The 13,253-nt window shown below is 43.3% G+C and overlaps 1 protein-coding gene across 2 annotated transcripts in view; it reads left to right on the forward strand.

Moving 5' to 3' along the window:
• CNTN5 (contactin 5) overlaps positions 1–13,253 on the forward strand; it is a 2,165,994-nt gene that overhangs the window by 1,994,016 nt on the left and 158,725 nt on the right. The window lies entirely within an intron of this gene.

Consider the following 13,253-nt stretch of genomic DNA (forward strand, 5'->3'; position numbering starts at 1 on the left):
CTGTTTACAAGCTACAGCGACAGGCAAAAAAACACAGGCAAAAAAAAAACTTCCTTCATATGTGTATAGCTGCGTCCTTTGCAAGCTTTGCGCAAATAAGATATACAGCCATCGAGGGTAATAGTGGGCTTGGGACAGTGTTTTACTATTATCTAAACTCTGGGTTACTGATGCGTTAGGGACAGAGCTAGTGGAAGTTGGAGGCGATCCCATTTAGTGTGAAAGGGTTACTGCTGCCAAGAGATTTGTGTCTCTGAGCGCAGGATACATTGGAATGCAAAGGGGGGAGGCGAGAGGGATTTTCAAAGATTTACAGTTCTCTGCAGCTTCGCTTCTGTGCTAAACTGACATTTTTTCTTAAATCTCCATATAGAAAAGGTAATTACTGCCTTCCCGTAGGAATGGGTCCTGTCCTGCTTTCTCTGTCCATCCCGCTAAATTATCCACCCATGGGTTAACTAAATAATACTCTGAGGTAGAGTTACGGGCAACATACATCTTGCATGTCTCACCAGGGAGGGGCGGGGGATATGCAGTTTTTTACTCTGACTAGAGCCCATTGTCAGACAGTAATATAAATCAACAGTACAACTTTTAAAAGAAAATTATCTAAAATATACAACACTCTACTTATACATGCATCAGCTTAACCAGTTAATTAGTCATTGACAATATCACAATATTATCTGTATAATGAGAACATGAAATCTTTTGACGGGTACGCTTACCTTCGTACAAGATGTCAGAAAAATACAGCGTTTTTAGACAGGAAGCAAGAAAAGTGTTTGAGCATAGATATCTGGCAGACGAAAACTTACCAGCCGTCTGAACCAAATATAAGAACTTATCTCACTACAAACATACAAAAATATATAGGCGATCAAATCGGGGTATTCTCTACGTTACGTATAGACCCCAGGTCTATATTTTTAAGTATCCCAGATACTGACGTCTTTGGAGAATTGCGCTTGGACGCCTGGTCCTTTCTCAGACGTATCTTTAAGTCCCAGACATTAAAGATTCTATGGTATCCCTGATACCTGTTTTATGTTTTTTCATAAAACTTCGTAATATTAAGTCCCGGACTTAAATATTACCTTGTCACGTGTTCCCGGAACACTGACACGGATTCAGCTTCAGTGTATGACCGCAATCCTGTATGGCAAAGTCAGACAATAAATTCTCTATTTTTACCATTCAGGGACGATCACTGAATCCCGGACATAGAGCTCCCAGCTGAAAGGATTTTTTCTTATACCTTAACCCTCGATGTGATGGCCTCTTAGACGTCTGGAGTGTAAACTCTTAGCCACAAGGTACATGCACAACACAAGCAGTAAGAATTCACACTGTTTATTTAATAAATTACAGAGTACTATATAGAAAAGAAACATGGGTGTATACAATATGTGCAAGCATATGATTGGATAAATAGAAGTAGCATACGACATTACATGCAGGATATTTTAGTAACACACAGAAGTAACAGTTTTGATCTGGTATGTAATTGTCCTTGAAGATAAGACACACACAAGCCTTATATTATATGAACAGACAAAGGCATCTTGTAGAGAGTGCGTACGTGTCTATTCAAACACATAACAATTCATATAGCATGTTTAACCCTTCATTAGGGAGGTAGAAATATTCACTTTTACACTATACTTATTATAAGGAAATTGATCATATAAAAAGTAATATTTACAAAGCACAGAAGAGGTAACCCTTCAGTCATCAGGTGTGGTGACACCTGGTGTGCGCTCTGGATCTCCCTGCGCGCCGGAGGTGTGTGTGTCGAAAAGGGGGCGTGGTTGCACATAAAGGGGGAGTGGTCGCAAATAATGGGGATGTGGCCTCGCGGAGAATACCGATATCATCACTCCGGGGGGTATGCGCAGTATCTCCGGAGATGCTGGGCTGTACTGGCCTGCCCCTGGAGACAGTCTTCCTGCTCTGTTCATCTATGACAGCCTGACAGGTGCCTAATGCTGCAGGATGTCGTCACACTGTAGCACCCGGCTTCTGTCAGTGTGGAGGTGCCGGCATTTTGGTGTCACCCCCTCTGAGGGTGACACCCAGGTGCGAGCCACACCCCCCATATAACGCCATTGCTTACGAGTACTGTTATGCTTCATAAATGTTCCACAAGTTGCATGGTCCACTTGTTGCTAAACCCTGTTTTGTTAATCCAATAGAGCAGTGGTTCCCCAACCTCGGACCCCAGACAGTTCATGTTTTCCAGGTCACCTAGCAGGTTTACAGGTGTATTCATTACTCACTGACACATTTTGAAAAATTCATAGGTGGAGCTAATTATTTCACCTGTGATTCTGTGAGGACATCTGGAAACATGAACAGTTGGGGGGTGCTTGAGGACCGACTTTGAGAACCACTGCAATGGAGGATAGAAGAAGAAAAAAGTTAAATTATATATATTTTTTTTTGTGAAATCCTTTGATGCTCACACTCTTGGGGCTAATTCAGTTACACACAAGGTACCATTGGAGCTTATATCAGCAATTATGGTAAGGAAGTATTCCTGGTTTCTGCTCGTACCTCCATGAACCATTAGAAGAAATGAGCGAGAAACACATGAACATGATGCTAAAGTGTTTAAAGAGGCACCTTCCTAGGTCATTCACGTTTCGTTATGAGAGTTTGATGCCATTTGAGATTTGCCATTCGTATTACAATTAACATTTTGAAACACTATATAAAAAAAGATTTTTAAATAATTGAAAGTTAATCTTTTTAATTAAAATTGAGAACACAACTGTCATTGGTGTTCGAGACTTGCTGTTTGCTGTCAGAAACAGGCAAAGTATATTAAATTTACGCTTGAACACACTCAAGGTGGTTTGTAAACATGCCAACAGGCTCTATATTGTCTGTTCAAATCGAAAATGGATAATCCTGCGTAACTTTCTCAATTTAGTTAGATTATGGTGGATTTTAAAATCTTTTTTTACTGATTCACCAAGTTTGAAAAACAATACATGACTGGTACAAGCCTCTTTAGGGTTTAGGAGAGTTATTTTGCTTCCTCATTCATTGATATTACTCCATATATAGTATTTTATAATTCTTTGTGTTTCGCTGTGGTTGGGATTGCTGCGGTGACTGTGTACTGTGACCGCCTCCACTCTCTCTTTCTTCTCTGCAATACTGGATTGTTCCGTGGTTTGCAGATCCTCTTCTATCATCTCCAATGTTGTGCCACAGGTTTTTACATTTCTCACTGTGTGGAGACTGCAAGCTTTCTTCTGATTGGCTAGGAGGGTTGGAGTAGCTGTAGACTTTCTTTTGCTATTTGTATGTTGCCTGGTATTGTGTCAGTTGTTCTATGCCTGTAAAGACTCTGCAGTGCCAAACAATATTAACAACAGTATTGTATCTAGGGGTTTGGGCAGCCATTGCAAACAGAAGGACTTGCTCAGCTGTGTTACATAATCTACCACTTGCTGCACTTCTGTCCCGCAACATCATGAAGGCTCCATGATGGTGACAGGACTGCAGACCAAACTGGGTTATATTGGGAAGAGCCTTCAATGGTGTTGGGTGGCCACAGCCCTCCCCACAGGGTAAAACATTATTGGACTGGCACCTCGGGCAAGTGCCACCAGGGCTAACCAGAAGTTTTGGCCCTAATAAGATATTAATGTTCTGAGAACTAATGGTACAACAGTAAATACTATTACATAATAAACATTTTTACATAGAATCTTGACATCTTACATTTTAATATCCTGATGCATTGATCTCAGGGACTGGTTAGTAATTACAGTATAGGGACATGCTCCATTGTAGGACATTCAGGGCTGGCGACAGGGGGTGTCAAAGGGAACACCTGTACCGGGCCTCAAAGATCAGAGGGGCCCCAAGGATATGCCGCTTAGTGCCCAGCAAGGGTGTGGGATGGGGTCGGGAGGCTGGGAATGCAGCATGTGGTCATTGGGGAGAGACAGACTCTGGGGTGTGTGGGAGGAAAGAGAGAGGGAGGTGCAGACTAGGGAAGTAAATCCCGGGCCATTTTTTCAATCCCGGGTATCGGGATTGAAAAATGGCCATTCCCGGGATACCCGGGATTGGCTTTTAGCTAGGTGGCTGCCCCCTCGCCCCGCCCCGCCCCGCCCCGCCCGCACCGCACCGCACATATAACTCACCATATACCTGGGGCGGGTGGGAGGGGAACTTCCTCTGATCGCTGCTGGCAGCGGCTGACAGCGCAGCGTGACCTCTCACGCTGCGCTTGGGAGCCGGAAGGAGGAAGCCGGGCAGCGTCTGAGCGTCCTGTGGACGCTCAATGCTGATTCCTTAATCCCCGGGATTGGAGCTTCCAATCCCGGGATTGAATCCCGGCCATTTTTGGCCCTAAATCCCGGGATCCCGCCGATCCCAATCCCAGGATTGGCCACCATATTTCTATAAATAAATAAATATGTATTTATTAACAGTTTCTTATACAGTGCAGCAAATTCTGTTGCATATATATATATATATATATATATATATAATTTGAGGGTGTTCCAGAGATATCAATGTACCGGGCCCCAAGTTTTCTGTTGCTGGCCCTAAGGACATTACATGTTAATCATTTAGAATCCATCAACAATTGTGATGCAATAAATGTGTGAATATAGCATACACATTTAGACAGGTGCCAACAGCGATAATATAGTATTCATGAATATGTATAAAGGACCATGAGATGCAGGTAATAAAAAATAAGTATTACATCTGCGACTTTTTATTTTACAAGCAGAAGAACCTGACTCATTCATGATGCTGACATATGCACCTATAACAATTCTTTATCTCCCCCACCTTGGTAATTATGACTCCCCAACTGTACTGGCGCTGGATAACATGCTGGCTGTTTATAAATAAATGGTGATAATAATGATTGACTTTTAAAGGTGTTCTGCCATGCGGGTGCAGATTGGCAGGTGGTGATTACTGATTACACAAAGACACAAAGCTTAAAGAGATAGACATTAAAAGAGACAAGTTTTTAAAATGAACGCTATCAATCCACACGGCACTGTTTTACTTACAACGTTGAGTGAAAATGTTACAAAATGTAGAAATAAATGATAAAATTAAATGATAAGAGTTGTGAAAAGAAAATACACATTAATAAATGTCACAAATCAACTATTTTAATGCAAATCGACATTCTGTGGATGGAATCACTGCACAACGTTACATCTGTTTGGCACAAAAACATTCGTCAGCTCTAAACGTTTTTCTGCCTCTTTGTAAAGTCACATTTTGCTTTTACTTAGTCAGCCGATGGAAAATAAATGTCAGCACCGGCCTGCGCTATAAATATAAATATATGCAATTAATTTGCTGGATCGAATTTCCACTTTAAATTGCGGGTTTGTATATTGAGAGGCATACTTTTTAGAGTCAGCAAGCTCATTGCAAGAATGATGGGTCAAGTCCATATTTAAAAAAAGAAAACAGATTTGTCTTTAAATGTTGGGTTGAAATTACTTTTTTATCCAAATCCACAGATGCTGCTACAACAGTATATTCAGAAACGTTGGCAGTAAATCTAGAGGCTATAAGATCACTTCCATAGTTTTCGACAACTGCATTGGCCATAAAAAATCGCTTTGGTTGTTTCAGAACAGGAAGTAAAATACGATTTTTAAATTATGAATATTGTTTTTTAGCTGGAGGGTTTTTTTACTCCAGTTATTGTGAATTTGACCTTATGTTTTGCAAATGATGCAGAGATTCTGAAACAGCTTTGAGCTCTTTAAATGTATACTGCGCCTGTAATGATCACAAGTGTTTTTCTGGTGAGAAGCGTGGTACTGGTTCAGAATTTTGCTTGATTTGTGCATACGTTTTTGAATAAATGTTTTTCTATATTTTTTCTAAACACAGCTCAAGCTTAGTATAGATAGTGTAGTGTTGATATGCCGGCTGTTGGGAACCCGGCCAGGGCCATTTCTAGACCTTGTGGCGCCCAGGGCAAAAGATTCCTGTGGCGCTTCCTCCCCCCCAAGTAAAATAGTTGGTGCCCGCCGAAGGTGCGTGCCCAAAAATAGGGGCGTGGCTTCTTCATAGGGCAGGGGCTTGGCCACAGTTATCCCCCTGTAGCTGTGACCACTGTAGCTGTGACCACTGTAGCTGTGACCCTTGTAGATTTACCCCCAGTAGATTTACCAGCAGCAGCTGTGCCCACTGTAGATTTGCCCCAGCAGCTGTGCCGACAGTAGATTTGCCCCCCCAGCAGATTTGACCCCAGTAGATTTGCCGCAGTAGCTGTTCCCCTTGTAGCTGTGCCCCCTGTAGCAGTGCACCCAGTAGATCTGCCCCCTATTGCAGTGCCCCCAGTAGTTGTGACCCCAGTAGCTGTGCCCCCTGTAGCTGTGCCCCCAGTAGATTTGCCCCTAGTATCTGTGTCCCCTGTAGTAGTGCCCCCAGTAGCTGTGACCCCTGTAGCTGTGCCTACTGTAGCAGTGCCCCCAGCAGTTGTGACCCCAGTAGATTTGCCCCTAGTAGCTGTGACCCCTGTAGCTGTGCCCCCCAGTAGTAGTGCCCCCCACTAGCTGTGCCTACTGTAGCTGTGCCCCCAGCAGTTGTGACCCCTGTAGCTGTGCCCCAGTAGTGCCGCTTACAAACACAAAAAAAAAACACAATACTTACCAGCCCCGCTCCTGATTCTTGACCGCTGCTGCGCTGCCCTCCGTCTCTGGCCGCCGGCTCCTCTCTATGGAAGAGACATCATGACATCTCTGCCATAGCAGTGCTGCACAGACACTAGAGGTGTATTATGACCTCTAGCGTCTATCACTGGAGCCGGCTGCAGCGGGTGCCCACAAAGCCCACGGCGCCTGCTGCAGCCGGGGAGAGGGGGTCAGTAGCGGTTCTTACCACGGCGGTGGCGGCGCCCTCGGGACAGCAGCACCCCGGGCAAAGCCGCTACTGATCCTGGCACTCAGCATACTGGTGCTGGAATCTCAACAGCCGGCATATGACAACTATTTTCCCTCTTGGGGTGTCCACGACACCCCTTGAGGCGCCACCATGCCCGTAGCGTGGCGAGTGCAGTGAGCCCGCAATGTGCTCTTTTGCGTTCGCCCCGCTGCCGGCATAACAGAGGTCAAGATCCCGGCGCTGGGATCTCGCGCACCGGCATAACGTAGTAGACCCTTACTATCAATATACCTTGTTAAGAAGAGCTGAAACTGTTTTTTTTACTGATTCAAACAAGTTAGATTTTCTGCTACATTTTGACATCGGAACAGTTTACGGGGGATACGGTATTTATCAAAGCTTGAAGAGAGATAAAGTGGAGAGAGATAAAGTACCAGCCAATCAGGTCCAAACTGTCATTTTTCAAACACATCCTGTAACGTGACAGTTAGGAACTGATACTGGTACTTTATCTCTGGCCATTTTATCTATCTCCAAGTCTTAGTACATAGATCCCCTAGTCTGTAAAATGACAGAAGCTGATTGGTTAGTACTTTATCTCTCTCCAGCTTTGATAAATACCCCCCATACTGTAGTTTCAAAAATAAAAGTGACTCTTAATTGTATGCTCCATTTTTGTTCAAAGGAACAGTGGGAAGTTCTGTTTTGTCAAATCTCAATTCTATAGTGCAGACTAACTGTAAACAATTGCTGATTCAATTAGCTGTGAAGGTTTTATTGGATCCTTGAGTGCTAACACAACGCAGGTAAAGGGATCTCATCTGTTTCTACTTGCACGTTATAGCGGCGCAAGGAAGTCTTCCATACCATAATTGCCGGAAACGTGAGTAGTAGCTACAGAATGCGTGAGATTCCACATAGTTGATTCAGCCCCTATATCTCAGATATGTAACTATTTACCAAATTACTATCATTGAAAGGGTTGTGGTCACTATAGGGCTTGGAACTAAACGGACATTGCCTGGTCCTCCTCCAAATTTTTGTAGGGGTGAAGGACAGTAACCCTCTATACCAGAGGTCCTCAAACTCGGTCCTCGGGGGCCCACACAGTGCATGTTTTGCAGGTCTCCTCACAGAATCGCAAGTGAAATAATTATCTCCACCTGTGGACCTTTTAAAATGTGTCAGTGAGTAATTAATACACCTGTGCACCTGCTGGGTTACCTGCAAAACATGCACTGTGTGGGCCCCCGAGGACCGAGTTTGAGGACCTCTGCTCTATACTCTACACTCAGTACTCCTATGTGCACTGCTATCAGTAAATAAGTTATAATTTTGCACTTTGAAATTGTGTTTAAGTGGGTGACCTGTTGTTTTATTAGGGAGGCATTTGATATGCCGTCTGTTGGAATCCCGGCACTCAGCATACCGGCGCCGGGATCCCGACAGCCGGCATACCGACAACTATTCCCCCTCTTGGGGGGTCCACGACACCCCTGGAGGTACAATAAATAGCGCAAGGGGCACTCTTGCGCTCAGAGGGAGCGCACAGAAACTGACTACTTTGAAATAAAGACAGAATTCTGGATTTATTTCTGAGGCAGATCTGAATCAGGTCCTATGTGTGGAGAAATTGTATGTCTATTGAAACGGTCTACAATTGTCAACTGTTTGTGATAGATTGTTAAGCGTGCCAATGCACAAGCATAAACTGGGTAGACTTTTGCCTTTATGGTGAGCAGGACAAAGCTACCAGCTGTGAAGGAGTCAAGACAAAAATCGTGACTGGAATTTTGGTGGGACCTTCTCCTGAAATAGTGACAGTTAGGAGTTATGCTAAGGCAGGGTCGCCTTAACAGCAGTGTAGGCCCCTGGGCAAACCAATGCACTGGGGCCCCTACCCATCCTCCAGCGCTAGGCATGGGGGGTGCTATCAGGTGGCAGCTTTGATGTCCCGCGGGCAGTAGGAGGTGTTCTATCTTCCGCTCAGCATGTACTGTAGGACCTTGAGCAGTAATTTCTGCTAATTACTCCTTTACTGCACAGATGGTGGGAGATGGGGTGGGAAGGAGAACACTAAATTGTAGAAGGGGACATTGGGCTGAATGAAGGGTCCCCTATACACGACTTCTAGGGTGGTAGGGGATGTTTAATATGCAGGGGAGGGGTGGATTGAGGAGTGGGCTTAATATTCATCATTTTCTGGTGAGAGCAGCTTGCTTGACTGCAGATATCTCCATTTCCAGGAAATAGATTTTTTAGCTTATAATTGGCTAAAAAAATAGAGATCCCCATCTTTCAGGGGGTACTGGGTACTTGGGGATCAGTGTTCAGGAGCCAGAGCAATCCACTGATGAAAATATAGGACTGCATGCCAGGCGTATGGGGCTAGAGCAGGGACCAGCTGCTGGAAGACTGATACAGTATTTCTGGTTATGATCATTATAGTGACAGACTGCCAGTGTCCACCGAAAGGGGGAGAGTCCCAGATTTTGGAGTATACCCTCAGAAAATTTCTAAGTCAGACAGAACTCGAGATATTTGGCTGGGAAAAACAGTTAACAGGCTCATATGGGGACCAATGCTTTGAAGTTGGATATCTCCGGTTCCCCAAGGCTGATATTAAAAAAATCTGGTACCCTGGAAAAAGGGGACCCTCAGCTGACAGCATAGGGACATACTTTTGGGCCCTTAGAAAACTGCCCATTGAGCCCATACGAAAAAATGGCCCTGTGCTAAGGGAAAATAAATGAAAGCACATCATAACTCCCTGTACTATGGATCACAGACAGGTATCCCGTACTAGTGTGAAGAATGACAAATGACCACAAAATCAAAATACTAACATTAATGAAGGTAGTTAGTAATAGGAATGTCATTTCAAAATCACCGTATTTGTAAAGTCTAGAAGTAGGAAAAGAAAATTTCTAAGTTCATTGCCAAGTAGCAATGCCAAGGAAAAATGCAGGAACGCGGTGAATGTATAACAGTGACATTGTCAATGAGAATGAAATTAGGTAAATCACAAATAACACTTCAGGCTATTGTCATTGTTCAAACCTATTATGTGTGCAAGGATTGAGAAAATGTTGCCAAAACATCTCTCGTTGAGTTCATTTGCATCTGAAATACACACCTTCTAAACATTTCTGCTCTTCTAAAACCTGCCGTGATGATCTGAAATGTGGTGTACAAATATTTCCTTATTGGCGATTCTCAAAATGTTTTATATATTTTATTTTAATGTGGTTATTGAGCTATTTTAGATGGAATGTATTTTATGCTGCCCATCCCTAATTTTGTTGTGTTGCTTTTTATGCCAAAATTCTAATAGTATCAATGCAGAATCAAATTTAAGGATTATTTCAATTTAAGTATTATACCAAGAAGGTCATTTTGATGCATAAATGCCCTTTTGGGAAAGCTTATGGGACCTCCAATTATGACTTTACCACAACAGGTTCCACCACAAATTCAGTCTCCTAGCACACAGAGGACACATCTTCAACACAGACCTGTCCTTTTGCTCATTCATTATAAGGCTTGCAAAACCACCATTTTATAACTACACCTACCTAGCTATGCTTATACAGATCCTACCCCACCACTTCAAGATAAATATACATATACAAGATACTGAACATTATTGGTTGTCCATGAGGGTTCTGAGGAAGATTGCCATTTAGATTCAGAGATGTTCACTAATGCATTTGCAGCTGCAGTCTGCAGCGGATGTGGTAAAATATGCAAATGACACAGGCGTCTGGATGTCTTTTGAGATGCCCACTGGCATCTTACAGATCCAAGCAGCTGCATACAAATATGCAGTAGCAGTCATAGATCCTTCAAATAATTCCTTGATTAACCCTATGGTCACGCTATATGGCCATAGGAATTGAGGCACTGCACCATGTTTTGTGCATCTAGGATGTCCGTCGTACGCTGAAACCCCCTAAAACGGTTGTGATGCCTGCAATTTTGTGACTAGCAAAAACTCTAGACCACAGGTTCTCAAACTCGGTCCTCAGGACCCCACACAGTGAATGTTTTGCAGGTCTCCTCACAGAATCACAAGTGAAATAATTAGCTCCACCTGTGAACCTTTTAAAATGTGTCAGTGAGTAATTAATACACCTGTGCACCTGCTGGGTTACATGCACTGTGTGGGCACCTGAGGACCGAGTTTGAGAACCTGTGCTCTAGACTGATCAGTCATTTGCTTTAAAGTGAGCACAAAGTTCTGTCATTGCTGGGTAGTCACTGTCATATAACATGCATGTTTTTGTAATACACAATAGTAAAAAGTAATAAGGTAAGCATCTAATGTTGGTCCAGAGAAACAATATCTTTGACTCTCCTATGGTAAGGAACAATAAAAACAGATCCACTTTCTATAGCACAGTTATCTTCAGCACTTCACAGTTTCAATAGCTCAGTCCCAAAGTGCTCTTTCATCAACCTGATATTCCTCTCTTTACATTGTTGGACTCAGTTACTGAATCAACAGTAAACAAGACACTTATCACAGTCAGCACACTCAGATCTTTTGCTAGGTCTCTTGCACAAAATTAGGGTTACACAGTACTTTAAATGTGCTTTTCATTATACTTTCAATATTTCACAATAGTTCCCAGTATCTCTCAATAGTTCTCAAGATCTCTCAATGGTGGTCATTCCGAGTTGTTCGCTCGTTGCCGATTTTCGCTATGCTGCGATTTGTTGCTAAATGTGCATGCGCATGGTACGCAGCGCGCATGCGCTAAGTTATTTAACTAAAAACTTACCAGTTTTGTTGGTGTTCGTGTGGCGCTTTTCAGTCGCACTGCTGATCGGTAAATGATTGACAGGAAAGGGGCGTTTCTGGGTGGTAACTGAGCGTTTTCCGGGAGTGTGCTAAAAAACGCAGGCGTGTCAGGGAAAAACGCGGGTGTGTCTGGAGAAACAGGGGAGTGGCTGGACGAACGCAGGGCGTGTTTGTGACGTCAAACTAGGAACTAAATGGACTGAGCTGATCGCAATCTAGGAGTAGGTCTGGAGCTACTCAGAAACTGCAAGAAAATTTTTAGTAGCAATTCTGCTAATCTTTCGTTCGCTATTCTGCTATGCTAAGATACACTCCCAGAGGGCGGCGGCCTAGCATGTGCAATGCTGCTAAAAGCAGCTAGCGAGCGAACAACTCGGAATGACCACCAATGGTCCTTATTCAGGTCCAGATGGACCTGCACACATAGTGCAAAGTACTAATGTTCAGTACTTTGCACATGCGCCAGACCCACACTGCACATGTGCAGTACGGGTCTGCAATGGAGGTCACAAGGCAATATCAGACTCTCAGTGATTGACAGGGTAAGAATATATACTGGCGCCGGCTGAGTTTCAATTAATGAACGGATAAGCGTATTTGTAAAAACCAAATTTATCAATTTATTACAATATGTACTGGAAAGATTTAACCATATAAATGACTGTTAAAAAAAGCTTCAGTATGGTGGACTTAAAAAGATTTGAGAGTCTCTCAAGTAGGCAAGTGGGACCACTTCTATCCCCATTAAAACAAATGAATACTTATTTCCGACTAGGGCTCATTCCTCCGAATAGTCCTCAATGCAATTAAATTGTGAATATTACCCGGTTTCTTAGTACAAATAAATAAACAGATAAATGAGTGGCAGATAGAAGGGATGTCTGTGGTCATGGAATAAAAGCTCGAGGAAGCTGGCAGCAACTAAGACCAGCGATACGCGTCGAGCTTTTATTCCATGACCACAGACATCCCTTCTATCTGCCACTCATTTATCTGACAACAATTGGACTCACACACTCCTGCAGGATCCTCCTAAGTGCTATCATCTGGACACCCTGGATACACACCCCTGCTGCTACTGGATCTCGGTTTGCAATTGGAGAACCAAGGGGACTTTGTACTAAGAAACCGGGTAATATTCACAATTTAATTGCATTGAGTACTATTCGGAGGAATGACCCTAGTCGGAAATAAGTATCATTTGTTTTAATGGGGATAGAAGTGGTCCTACGTGCTTACTTGAGAGACTCTCAAATCTTTTTAAGTCCACCATACTGAAGCTTTTTTTAACAGTCATTTATATGGTTAAATTTTTCCAGTACATATTGTAATAAATTGATAAATTTGGTTTTTACATCTTACCCTAGATCCATTTTTTTCAGGGACTAACCATCCCTATACCGGCAGCCGTTGACAGCGCACTCACCTCTGTAATCTTGTAAATTCTCAGTGATTGACAGTCTGATGCAATTTGGGGACAGAAAGGGGACGACGATGGCCTCCGTTTCTCAAAATGGTGGGTTGTGGGGGAGGGACGAGGCCGGAATCTCCGTCC

The sequence above is a fragment of the Pseudophryne corroboree genome, chromosome 2 (genome assembly GCF_028390025.1).
Source record: "Pseudophryne corroboree isolate aPseCor3 chromosome 2, aPseCor3.hap2, whole genome shotgun sequence".
Lineage (NCBI taxonomy): Eukaryota > Metazoa > Chordata > Amphibia > Anura > Myobatrachidae > Pseudophryne > Pseudophryne corroboree.